This window comes from Leptopilina boulardi, unplaced genomic scaffold, assembly GCF_019393585.1.
Source record: "Leptopilina boulardi isolate dan_hultmark-lab unplaced genomic scaffold, ZJU_Lbou_2.1 LbouV2_255, whole genome shotgun sequence".
Classification (NCBI taxonomy): domain Eukaryota; kingdom Metazoa; phylum Arthropoda; class Insecta; order Hymenoptera; family Figitidae; genus Leptopilina; species Leptopilina boulardi.
The window spans coordinates 346,674-360,248 of NW_026137813.1; the positions used below are offsets into that span (position 1 = coordinate 346,674).

Below are 13,575 nucleotides of genomic sequence, written 5' to 3' on the forward strand. Positions count from 1 at the left end.
TTCAATTAAAAAAGGACATATAATTAAAACTCTCATACCAAATGAAAATGGAGATACGTGCATAGCCAAATAAAATTTTTCATATAAACAAACAAAAAGTTGTAAACATTGTCATCTGTAAGAAAAATGAAAACTCTGAATTATCCAAAGAAAGATTTTTTAAAAAAATATTTAGAAAATAAAAGGAAATAAATTTTGTTACCTGTATCAAACAAAAGTTTGTTGAGTTATAAAAAGAAAAATGTAACCTTTGTCACAATAAAAAATTTTTCCGGTGTCACTAATTTTTAAAAACAATTGTCAAAATTAAAAAATTAAAAAAATCACAAATAGATGTCAAAACAATTAAAACATTAAAAAAAAAAGAGAAAATAATAAAAGGAAGATAAAACTCCGTCCGAGTCTATTCCTCGTGACTCTCTCTCTTTATAACTAAATTCAAATCATAAAGGTTTTTAGTAAATAACGGTAATATTTACATTTTATAAAATTTTACGAAATTAAATTTACTAAATAATTTATAAATTCTTATAGAAAAATATAAATCTTCCGTAAAATGTATGAAATAACAATGAATAAAAAACATTAGAACAATATAAATAAATATAAAAATGAAAATAATAAAATTATAATAAATAATAAAAATCTTTAAGAGATTATCAAATTAAAATATATAGGGCTTAATTCTTTAACATCTTCTTTTTAGATTTATAGAGTTTTCATTCTTTACAATATAAAACATTTCTAATTTCTAATATCAACGACTTAAAGTAAATAGGGTGAAACTCTTTGAAATTAAATAAATTTTAACTAATTCACAAAGCAAAACGTCAGCTTCTAATTCAAATTAGTTAACAAAAATTTAACTTGTTCAGATTTAGAGAATAAATTATTAGATAAGCTTGAAGTTGATTAAAAGTCCCATCGATAATATATACCTCTATATATATATATATAAAGAAACTTCTATACCAACTGAATCTATCAATAAATTTCTTTCAATTGAATTGAATTTGAGTTTTCTACAATACTGAAAATTTATCTTCAACTAAACTTTCCTTCGAATGCAACTGTATATAATGCAATTTAAACTTTTCTTTGAAGCTACTAAGGCACTTAAATTTTTAAGAAGCTCTGTGCCGGAGATTTGTCGCTAATTACGAATCTGATATTAAATTCGTATTATCTTCAAAAATCTCCAAGTATTAACAAGTCGTCTCAGGTGAATCTAATGAATTTTTAAAAAAATTGTCCGTCACATTGAATCCGTTATTTTTGTATATTTTTTTAGAAAATCTGTTATATCAGATTTGTAATCAGCAAAAGATAGAATAAATAAAAATTATTTTAAAATTAAAATTTTTTTCTAAACTATTTTATATATATATATATATATATATTTATCACAAATCTGACTTTAATTTAAAAAATTTGGATCAATATTTACTCTAAAAATTTAAATTAGATTATTTATATTAAAATTGAATTCATTTACTAATTTAAATTTTAGTTATTTAAATTTAATAAATTTATTAATATTATATTAATATATGAGCCCGTTTTCATCGTGTGGATAAATTTAATCTACCGAGAGGTCAAAGGCAGTAGATATATTCTGCGTCTGCGCAGAATGTTTGTATACAGCATCTGCGCAGACGCAGAATATATCTACTGCCTTTAATCTCTCGGAATAACCTAATTTCGCGATTTTTACCACTAAATATATATTCGTTAAAGAAAAAAAAAAAAAAAATTGTCACTTTCGGAAAATTAAAATTACATCGTAACTTACACGCACTAAAAGTTTCGCGTTGTTTTTTTTCTTTATTTTCGGAAATATTATTAATTAAAAAATGGACTTTATTTTTAAGTTAAATATGTATTTTTTTTTCTTCCTTGAAGTTGGTTTATTGACTAAAAAAATAATTTTCAAAATTTTGTATAACAGCTAGTAAATACAGACTAAACAAAACTCTGTACTTCAGATAGCTTACAGATTAATTTCTGAAGGTTTCAAATTTTTTAAAATTGGTACGCAACGACCTTAGTCGAAACATAATAGTTTGCTATAATAAATTGCTAGTGTATAGAGTTTATCTGTGTACAATTAAACCGTATAGAGTTGAATGCCATTCAAAATTTTTTAAATTTATTTGCTTGTACAGAATAAATCTGTATGCAGTTAAACAAATGTAAATAATTTAAATGTAGAAAATTTATCTGCATACACGAAAAAAACAAACTAGCCTTTTTAGCATGAAACTACTTTATCCTTTAATAGTAGGTAAAATCGTTACCTAAATTAATGTATTTTTAGCGTAAAATAAGTTCATGCTAAATAAGTATAATAGTTATACTCTTATGGTAAGAATGACGTAATTTAAAAGGGGAAGCATGATTATGTTCTAAAAATCATTAGTTAGAATTTTCATTTTATGGAATTTCATTTGTCATAATTATTTTTGAGCCTAATTTTTTATTTTTTCGAATTTCTATTTATCAAAATTTTTATTTGCTCGAATTTTCATTTAACATAATAGGCATTTTAAAGAATTTTTATTGGGTAGAATTTTATTGCATAGAATTTTCATTTTATTCTTTCAGATGAATTTCCATTTGTTCGAATTATTATTTCATATAATTTCCATATAACCGATTTTTCATACTAGAGAATTTTTAATTAACCGAAAAATCATCTAACAGAATTTCTAATTGATAGAATTTTCATTTATCCGAAATTGCAAATGTCCGAACAAACAATCGATTTCGGCGCGATTTTTAAAATCAACCAATCAAAAATTATCCATAAAATTGTGATTTGTTGATTTCAAAAAACGCGCCGAAATCTTTTTGCTGATTTTTTGTTCGGCCATTTGAAATGTTGGACAAATGAAAATTCTAATAATTAGAAATTCTGTTAAATGCCTATTAATTCCATAAAATGAAAATTTTAATGATTTTCAGATGCGTCCCTTTAAAAAGCATAAAATTCATGACCGCTGAGTACAACGGGAACAACGTAACAGCCTTATAGAGAACTAATCAGTTTCTCTAGAAAGAGCCAAATCAGAAATAGGGAAAACTAGTCACTACCTCATCAGGACCACATTTCAATTTCTGCTCATATACTGTCAGTCGCATTTACATTTCCCTATAGAACTCAGCTTATCGAAACCACTCAATTATTATCGGTATGACTGTTGGGGCCATTGAACTGCACATCCAACTCTTACTCTGTCACTTTCACGCTCACTTAGAGAGAATCTGAGATATATTGTATTATCATCCATAGAATTCTGGATCCGCACAGTGGAAGTGAAATGTCCGGCATGAGAAATCCAATAAACAGATTTCTATACCAGTCTTTTAACGTCCTACGCAAACTTGCGTCAAATATATAAGTATATATATATCCTATTTAAAATGCTATTTTCCTATTCCGCCATAGATGAATATTCGAAATGCGAGGGAAATTTCAAGCTCGCCTGTACCCAAACCCCCTAAGGCGAGGAATTAATCGAACGGCTTGATTGGAAATTACAGTCCATGAAAACTTTCAACTAGTGTAAAACACGAAATGTTTTTTTTTTTTTGGAAACTGTTGCAAATTTTCTTCATGACAATTGTACGAAAATGATTTTAATTAATTTTCTATTCACTTCATATAAAATTCTATTATTTCTATTCATATATATTAAATAGAAATATTTAATTTATTTTTCTTTATTAATAACCATGGGAAAAATATTTTTTATAACCTTTTACTTTTTACACTGAAAAAAAAAATTTATTCGATTCAAATAGATAAAGAAATGATAAAGTAATTGTATATATGGAGCATTCTATGGGAAATTTTCATTGAAAAATTTTTTTTGTCCGAAACATTTTTTTTCGAAATCTATATGAAAAATAAGGAAATACATATTTTTTTATTTTTTTATTTGATGAAAATGAAGGAAGTTAAGATTTTTTGAAATTTAACGTTAATGAAGAAAATGTGTTTTTGAAACATTTTTTAATCTATTGTAGTAATAAATTAAAAATTATGCTATATATATGAAATTTGTTCATTTTTTCTCAAATTTTTCAAATATGTGCTCAAAAATAACGTACCTATAACAGAAGCAACAAAAAAGTTGAAATTAAACTTATAAAGTGAATTTTCTCAAAGAGACACTTTCGATTTTTAATTCTTTTTTTTGCATTACAATCTCTGATGATTGAAGAATTTTTTCCCCTATCTGCGAAAATGGTATTTTTAGTTTTTAAATTACTATTTATAATTTTTTTAGTACAGCTCACAGAATTTAAGCATTTTTTCTACAAATATAACCTTTTTCCATTAACATTCATTTGCTTTTTTTTTTAATTTTCATAAAAACATACTAAAAATCGTTGCTTCAAGCTTAAAAATTGTAAATAGTAATTTAAAAACTAAAAACTAAAAGTACGTATTTCCTTATTTTTCATATAGATTTCGAAAAAAAAGTGTTTCGGACAAAAAAAAATTTCCAATGAAAATTTCCCATAGAATGCCCCATATATACGTATAAAAATATAAATCTTGATATATTTTGTACAAATATAAAATAAAATATATAATTTAAAACAGAAAAGGTGTATATTTTTTATATTATTATAAAGACAATTCTCTCGTAGTTTCATTCTTTATAAATTTTCTTTGGAAAACAAAACGAACTGTCACAAGAGACCAAAGAAGTAAATAAAATGTTAGCAAAAGTTGCAACGTTGTGACCCAGTTTACCAAATAAAACATTTTTTTTTTTTTTGCGAAAGAAAAAAAGCAACAAAAAAAGAAAGAGAGAAAAAGAAAAAAAAACAGACTGTACCGGAAGGAGTGAAGACCTAGGGTCATTCCCCACAGTGCCGTTGAATTCACTTTTTTTTTCCCCCAAAAACCAAAATAAGATTTATTTGGTAAATTGGAATGCCGCACGTTGTGTGCTTTACACTGAAATTTAATTTATCTGTTTTGTCCCATGTGTGGGCTCACTTTTCAAAATTATTTTAGAATAATTGAAATTTATTATTTTATACATGGACAACTCCACGTGAAATTTACCTATGACATTTTAAATTCGAATAAATATTTATTTTTTTCGTTCTTTGCTGAGAAAAAAAAGTGGTATACGTATTTTATTTTTTTTTTCACTAGTGCCCAAATTTTCGAGTAATGAATTTTTTAAAATATGTGTTTTTCGCGATTTTTTAAAAATAGATCTAATTTCAAGGACATCTAACTCCTAAAGTATTGAATTTAGGAATTTTTGACAACAGAAAAAAAGTTTCACTTATTCATCGACTTTAAAAATATGTTAACGAAAAAAATTTTTTTTTATATAATTTTATATAATTTTTATATAAAAAAATTAATTTTTTTTATATTTTCAGCACGATTTAAAAAAAAATTTTTTTTTACTTACATACCTGGAAATATTAAGAATATCTACAAGAAGTTTTAGATTGCGCCTAATGATCCTTTTTAAAATAGCATGTAAGCTTGAAGCAAGCTTGCCGCGCAATATTGCCAACCTTGCACGGAAAACTTGCAACAAGCTGACTGCAAGCTCCAAATATCCCACCTGACACAAGCTTACATGGTAAGCTTACCGAAAGATTGCAGTGTAAGGTTTCTGCAAGATTGCACAATAAGATTATCGCAAGATTGCTCAGTAAGCTTGCACGGTAAGCTTGTAGCAAGGTTGGTACAAGTTTACTAAACCTAAAAAAAAAATTTTTTTTTAATGTTTCGTCTAATTTTTATAAATTTTTTTTTATAAACTAGCCGAAACATTTAGTAAAAAAAATTTTAGGCTTACAGCAAGGTTATTCGGCAACCTTGCACCAACCTTGCTACAAGCTTACCGCGCAAGCTTACTGAGCAATATTGCGTTAATCTTATTGTGCAATCTTACAGAAACCATACACTGCAATTTTGCGGTAATGCAAAGCTTGGGTCAGGTGGGACATTTGAAGCTTGCAGTAAGCTTACGGAAAGTTTTCCGTGCAAGGTTGGCAATATTGCGCGGCAAGCTTGCCGCAAGGTTGCTGCAAGCTTACATACTATCTGGTTTTTGTTTAAATAAGTTTAAATTTTTTTTATTTTTTCAACAAATTATTAAAACAAAAAGGATTATCAGCTCCACTGAAAATTTAGGCACTTATAATAAAAAAAAGTATGACACTTTTTTTTGCAAAGAATAAAAAAAATAATAAATTTATCAGAATTTAAAATGTCATAGGTTAATTTCACTTCGAATCGCCCACATGTTTTTATACATATTTTTAAAAGCATTTTCCGTCATTATATTTTTAATTATTATTTATATGTGCCATTCCTGGGGTTTTTTAGCACTTTTCGGAGTAACCTTTCCAAATTAAATGAAACATTTTTTTTATATTATTTATTAATATAAAGGTCCAAAATAATCACTTTTTAAGTAAAAATAATTATTGTTTATTTAAAAAATACAACAATAGATAATTTTAAAAAAATTAACTTTTTTTCTGCAACACCAAATAAGTTGGTTTAAAGATCAAAATTTTCCTTATTTTTCAAGCTTTAATACCGCACAAGAAAAATAATGTATAACAAAATAGTTAACTCACAATTTATTAAACAATGTTTGTTTTCTTTTTTGTATTTTATTTATTGTGAAAAGTCTGCTAAAGCTGCGCGCGACGTTTAGAAGTTGTCGCTTTCCTTATTGAGCATAAGCTCATTACACTAGCGTAGTAAAAAACATGTTGTGCGAAAAATGAGGTTATATTGGATGAAAAACCTCACTTTTCACACAACATGTTTTTTACTACGCTAGTGTAATGAGCTTCTGCTCAATAACGAGAGCGACAACTTCCGAACGTCGCGCGCAGCTTTAGCAGACGTTTCACAATAAATAAAATACAAAAAAATAAACAAACATTGTTTAATAAATTGTGAGTTAACTATTTTGAAATACATTATTTTTCTTGTGCGGTATTAAAGCTTGAAAAATAAGGAAAATTTTGATATTTAAACCAACTTATTTGGTGTTGCAGAAAAAAAGTTAATTTTTTTCATTATTTATTGTTGAATTTTTTAAAAAAACAATTGTTTTTACTTAAAAAGTGATTATTTTGGACCTTTATATTAACAATTATGGTAAATATAAATTTTTGAATTTTAATCAATATTTTAAATGAAATATAAACAATTCTGTTGTCCAATTATATTTTGTTTGTATTTCGTATAATTGGATATATATATGTATTCTAGAACATTGAATTACAAGTTTGACAAAAGATTGCTTTTACAGAAAATGTAACCATATATATATATATATTTATTTATATTCTGATACGCAATCATTCTAATTAGTGAATAGATTATCAATTTAATATTATATTATTTTAATAAAAATGAAATTATTTTTATCTGCTTCTCTCTATATAGTATAATAAATATATTTTGTGTGTATGTTGAACATGACAATTTGATTGAACTGTAGCTTGAATGAACTAGACAGCTTTAATTCAACAAATTCAATATATTTCACATGAATTAATTAAAGACATTTTCATGCATTTTAAACTAAATTGTATTGATAATTTTTTTTTTAAATTGTAACCAAACTTTTATTTTATTTTTTTTGTTTTTCGAAGACAATGTTGTCCAGGACCTTTTAGAATTATTGGATTTCTATTAGATTCCCTTAATTTTATTTTAAGCACGCAAACCAATTTTCAAATTAAAGATCAAAAACTATTTTCAATTTGAAAATAAAAAAAAAAAAAGGTTTTGAATAGATTCTTGAAATAGAAAATATTTTTAATGTGAAAATTTTTAAAAGTATTAACAGCAATTTTTTAAAGATGTAAAGATTCAAAAAAATAGAGTTCGACTAACTTTTGTTTCGATTGTTTGTCCGATTTTTCCTTAAAAATAACCAACTAAATTTGGAACATTTTATGAAAAAAAAATAAAATAAAATACTTGACTTACAATTAATTCAATTTCTTTTTATGTTAAAAAATTTTTTAAATTTTAGAAATTAGTAAACTAGATTCTTTACTTATATAGGTTTTACACGCACATATAATTATTCCGAACATTCTATTTTTATATTATATATATTATAATTATTTTATTATCATATTATATATTATAATTATTGAAAAACTAAAATTAAAATAAATTTGTATAATTGTTTAATAGTTATAAAGAGATAAAAAAAATTCTAATAATTGAATTAATAATGACGTCACAGCGTGTTAGAGAACTTTAAAATATATTCGTTAAATTCTACACATGTTGTCATATTTACACAGACTGTCATACTAAAAATAATGATAATAAAAATACATTAAATCTTTGTACATAACATATTTTTATAAGTAAAAAAAAAAAATTTTTTTTTCTCTAAAGTGTAACAGACATTTTAGATTTAATATAATATTAAAAAACAGACAATAATAATTTTATATGTATTAATTTTAATACACAAAAATAATTTTATATTCTATGACGTAGAACTATTTTCAATGACGTATCAAATTCTATAATATTTATTATATTGTATAGATAAAGCGATAAAATTAATATTCTCATTATATATTTAATTACTTACAAAAATTCTTTGCAAGATAAAAAAAATTTATCAAAAAAATTTGAATAAACTAACAAAATTTGTTTCTGTTTTAGTTAAATTATTCTTCGTGCTATTTTTCTCTTGGTATGGCTCACTCTCAATGTAAATTTATTCATTTTATATTTCAACATTTTTGTATATATTTTTTAGTTTTTTTTTATATTATATCAATAATATTATATTATTATTATTATTATTATTATTATTATTATTATATAATATTATATTATATTATATTTCCAATTGAATTAATTTTAATCGCGAAAAAAATCTAACCAACTGGGACTCGAACCCCAAAACTTCGGAGCGCAAGTTGAGAATGCTGACCACTGGGCTATGATGAATATACAATTATACAGATTAGAAATAATCGTTCCCAATAAATTTCTTTAGTAAAGTAAGTAATTTTTGCGTTGTGATAACTAAATTTTTGTTGTCTCAACTTATAAATATAGTGAAAAAAAATTATTTTGTTAATGGAAAACTATAATATTTCTCTTACTGTGTTGGGAAATTGAACTACACATATATATTATATACTTTACTGAATGTGATGTTGATCGATAAGTATCGAATGAAGCTTTCAGTGAAAAAAGGAAATGGGAGATTTTTTTTTTTTTTTTTTTTTTATTTTTAGGTCAACTTGACCATCCACCTCACACCGTATATTTCATTTTTCCATGAAAGCTTGCTGCTGATCCCTTTACTTCCGGAATAAACTCATACATTCTTCGCGAGTACCGTTCCTATACCTTCCACTCCAAATGCAATATATCCTATATAGGTACACGAATATGAGACTTTTATTGCTATAACTCTCGTGCTGGAATGAGAAAATTCCATTCAAAATTCAGTGTATATGTATATTTAAAAAAAATCCATTTAATCATCATATTAGCGATAGATATATATATATATATACACTACCGTCCGAAATTGTGCGAACGCTTACACCGCGAGTCATTGAAAAACATACTCGCGTGAAAATAAAGATAACTCTGAGAAAAATTAACGTAGAGACTTTTCCCTTATAGCGTTGGAAAGCTTATTAAATTTCGAAAAAAATGATACCTATTTGAATGAGATTGCTTAAATAGGTTTAAATATATCATGTTACAAAGTTGAAAAAATAATTGTAATTTTTTGCTTATTTCCTACCTTGACTTTAACCTCTTGCATGGTCCAGGAAAATCGACGAAAAAAATTGTCCTTTAACATAATTATTCCTTGAAATCTAAGCTTTCCATTGATTCCAAGAACAATAAAAAATGTTGACGGGTTTGCCAGTAATTGAAAAAAAGGACGAGCGTGCACGAAAAAAAATTCGACCGTCAATCGCTCGATTTTCCCGTCTCGCTGCCTCTTTCGTTCGTGCGCCAGGGCCGAAACAGAGGATTTTGATTAGGCGCTTTCCGGGCACCATTAATTTCATTATTTTTGCCTTTTTGTGAACATAAATTATTTGTATAACGCGAAAGATATCATAATTGTGTTATAAGTTAATTATACAGTTATTAAAATTAAATAAATGTAATAAAACTTATATATTTCATTATTAAAATATTTCACATACATAGAGATATTAATTTTTTAATCAATCATAAATAAAATAATTATACAATTAAAGTTTTGTAAAAATTAAAATATATTTATAATCCTTAAACAATTTATTATTAAGAATCAAAAACCTCGTTGGTCAAATTGAATTATTTAATAATAAAATATATAATTTTTATTACATTTATTTAATTTTAATAACTGTATAATTAACTTATAACACAATTATGATATCTTTCGCGTTATACAAATAATTTATGTTCACAAAAAGGCAAAAATAATGAAATTAATGGTGCCCGGAAAGCGCCTAATCAAAATCCTCTGTTTCGGCCCTGGCGCACGAACGAAAGAGGCAGCGAGACGGGAAAATCGAGCGATTGACGGTCGAATTTTTTTTCGTGCACGCTCGTCCTTTTTTTTCAATTACTGGCAAACCCGTCAACATTTTTTATTGTTCTTGGAATCAATGGAAAGCTTAGATTTCAAAGAATAATTGTGGTAAAGGACAATTTTTTTCATCGATTTTCCTGGACCATGCAAGAGGTTAAAGTCAAGGTAGGAAATAAGCAAAAAATTACAATTATTTTTTCAACTTTGTAACATGATATATTTAAACCTATTTAAGCAATCTCATTCAAATAGGTATCATTTTTTTCGAAATTTAATAAGCTTTCCAACGCTATAAGGGAAAAGTCTCTACGTTAATTTCTCTCAGAGTTATCTTTATTTTCACGCGAGTATGTTTTTCAATGACTCGCGGTGTAAGCGTTCGCACAATTTCGGACGGTAGTGTATATATCAGCTAAATTACCCTCTCTAAAATTAAAATCGATGAAGTTTACAACGTTTATAATCAACAATTTTGAAAAGAAAAAATTTTTTTCTATACAAATTATTATAATTTTTTGTCTAAACAAATTTTTATAACATTTCTCGATCAACATTGAAAGAAATAAAATTCTAAATTTAAGAATATCTTCTTGGCACCTATTTAAGAATATTTCCCATGTATTTTATTCTTACAGTTAGAAAAATAAGAAAATACGTATTTTTGTATATGACATCCATAATGTAAAACTTTACACCTATCTTAACACTTAACTGGCACAATTCCGCGTTCGAACGTAAATGGCACAATGGGTCTGCTGGACCCGACGTATTCAAACGTGTATTGTATAGTCGGTATTGAATATTTTTTTACAAAAATTTAATCTTAGGTAGCTTATGATGTGTTTCTAAAAAATTTCATTAGTTTTACAGGGATTCATTTATTTTAAATTAGTTAAAAAAAATTGTGTGTTTTTACTTAAAAATTCATGAATTATTTAAATTTTAATATTATGACTTAAAAATTTAAGATTATGATGTATTATTCTTTAAGGCAAAAATTACCAAAACAGCAGGACTTGCAAAAAAGGACGTCGGTGAAGTTCACAACGTTTATTATATCAACGATTAAGATGAAAAAATATTTTCCTATGCAAATTATTATTATTTTTGATCTACAAAATTTTTTGCAACGTTTCTTGATCAATAATTATTTGAAAAAAAATTTGTAGGCAAAAAAGTAGTTATTATTTTTTGAGTGGAAAATATATTTTTTTTGAATCGTTGATCATAAACGTTGTAAACTTCACCGATGTAAAAAAGGTATTTATTTGGCAGAATAAAATATGATTTTTTAGGTTAAAATTAAAAATTTATAATTATTAATGTTTGAAGCTAATTTATTCTTTTTCATTGAATTATAGTTGTATCAAAAAACTTAGAAAATTACTAAGAATATGTCAAACTAATAAATTAAATTATAAAAAATATTCAAAAGCTACACATTCAATTAATTTGAGCTTGAAAAAATGCTCGGGTCTACTGAACCCATGGTGCTAGTTAAGGGTTAAAAATTATAATAGTATTTTAATGGCAAAAAACACTTTCGGTTTTGAGAAAAATGACTTTTTAGACTTAATTTAAATTTTTTACATTCTTCCATTGTAGTTACGTTATTTTTTTTTACTACTTTTTCTAAAATATTGAAGAAAAATCGAACAAATTTTTATATTTTTTTATCTGTTACTTAGGGCAAAGAAAAACGCATTTCAAAATTACTTGGCTTCTGATATGACGTTAAATTTAAAGAAATTAAAATTTTCATAATTTTTATCAAATCAAAAAATACGTATTTTCTTATTTTTCATAATAATTTTGAAAAATAAAATGTTTCGGTCAAAAAAAAAAAAAAATTTTTAATGAAAATCTCACGTGAAATGACCCATACAGAAAATTTTAAGGCATTTGCAACTGCTCTTTTATTTTAAGTCAATTTGTGTCATTAAATTGGGTATAACATCTTATATTTGAATACAATTTTCTATGAAATTCAATATATACACATATATGAAATCACGTATAATAATAGAGAGAAATGAAAAAACGTCTTTTGAAATTCTTTGTTGAATATTTTGAAATGGGAACCAAAACCAATACTGAAAATGAATGAAATTCAAAACTATAGAAGAAAAATATGTTCCTCGCAATTTATTGAGATGAAAAAATTTTACTATCGAAAAATCAAAACAAAAAAAAAGAGAGAGCGAGAGAGAGAGAGAGAGAGAGAGAGAGAGAGAGAGAGAAATCAAAATGAAACTCTAAACTTCGCAAAAAAAATGTACACGAAATCTTCGAAAAAGAAAACAAGAAAATTTTTTAATTTCTTAAAAATAATATAGGTATCGAAAATTATTATACATTTTGTCTCTTCACTTTTTATGTTAAAGTCTAAACTAGTAAATTTTTCATTATTCCCGGAACAAAATTTGAAAAATTGCCAAAATTTAACAATGTAAATAAAAAAAATTAATTCATACACAAAATGTTAACAATAAAATTATTATCGTAAACTTAACTAAATAATAATTAACAAGCAAAAATATAAATAATTTACCTACATATTATTTTGTGCTCTATTTTAATATAGAAATTATTAACAAGCAACTATTAATAATAAAAAAGAAAATGAACAAATTTTTATAAAAAAAAAAGAGAATATTTGAAAATGTGAAATGACTAAAAATGAAGAGCCAAATAAATGGATTAAAGCATTTGATGGGTGACGTGAGTTTACATGAACACCTGTTCCATGGGCTAGCGAAACTGATATGTGCAACAGCTTCACTATTTATACACATGTGCACAATTTCAAATATATATACGCAATGCTTCATGCGTTTTTTATATATATATATATATATATATATCATGAATTAATTCATGGTCCAGGAATTTTTTGTCACGAGGTTCATGAAACTATAAAATTTTTTAATTGACCAGATCTATTTTAAATTTGCTACTAACTTTTAGAAATTTTACACGT

The 13,575-nt window shown here is 25.1% G+C and overlaps 1 protein-coding gene across 6 annotated transcripts in view; it reads right to left on the reverse strand.

Moving 5' to 3' along the window:
* The window catches only part of LOC127280826 (5-hydroxytryptamine receptor 1-like), a 262,830-nt gene that overhangs the window by 216,799 nt on the left and 32,456 nt on the right, over window positions 1-13,575 (reverse strand). For 2 of the 6 annotated variants that reach the window (XM_051304100.1, XM_051304101.1), the window contains exons 1-2: window positions 203-407; window positions 39-115 (exon numbers count right to left, since the gene is read on the reverse strand). The exons of 3 other annotated variants lie outside the window; for them this stretch is intronic. The gene's annotated coding sequence lies outside the window, so the exon portion shown is untranslated. Of the gene's footprint in view, window positions 1-38; window positions 116-202; window positions 408-13,575 lie in introns of those variants that run through there. One more of the 6 variants, XM_051304104.1, reaches the window with a different exon arrangement.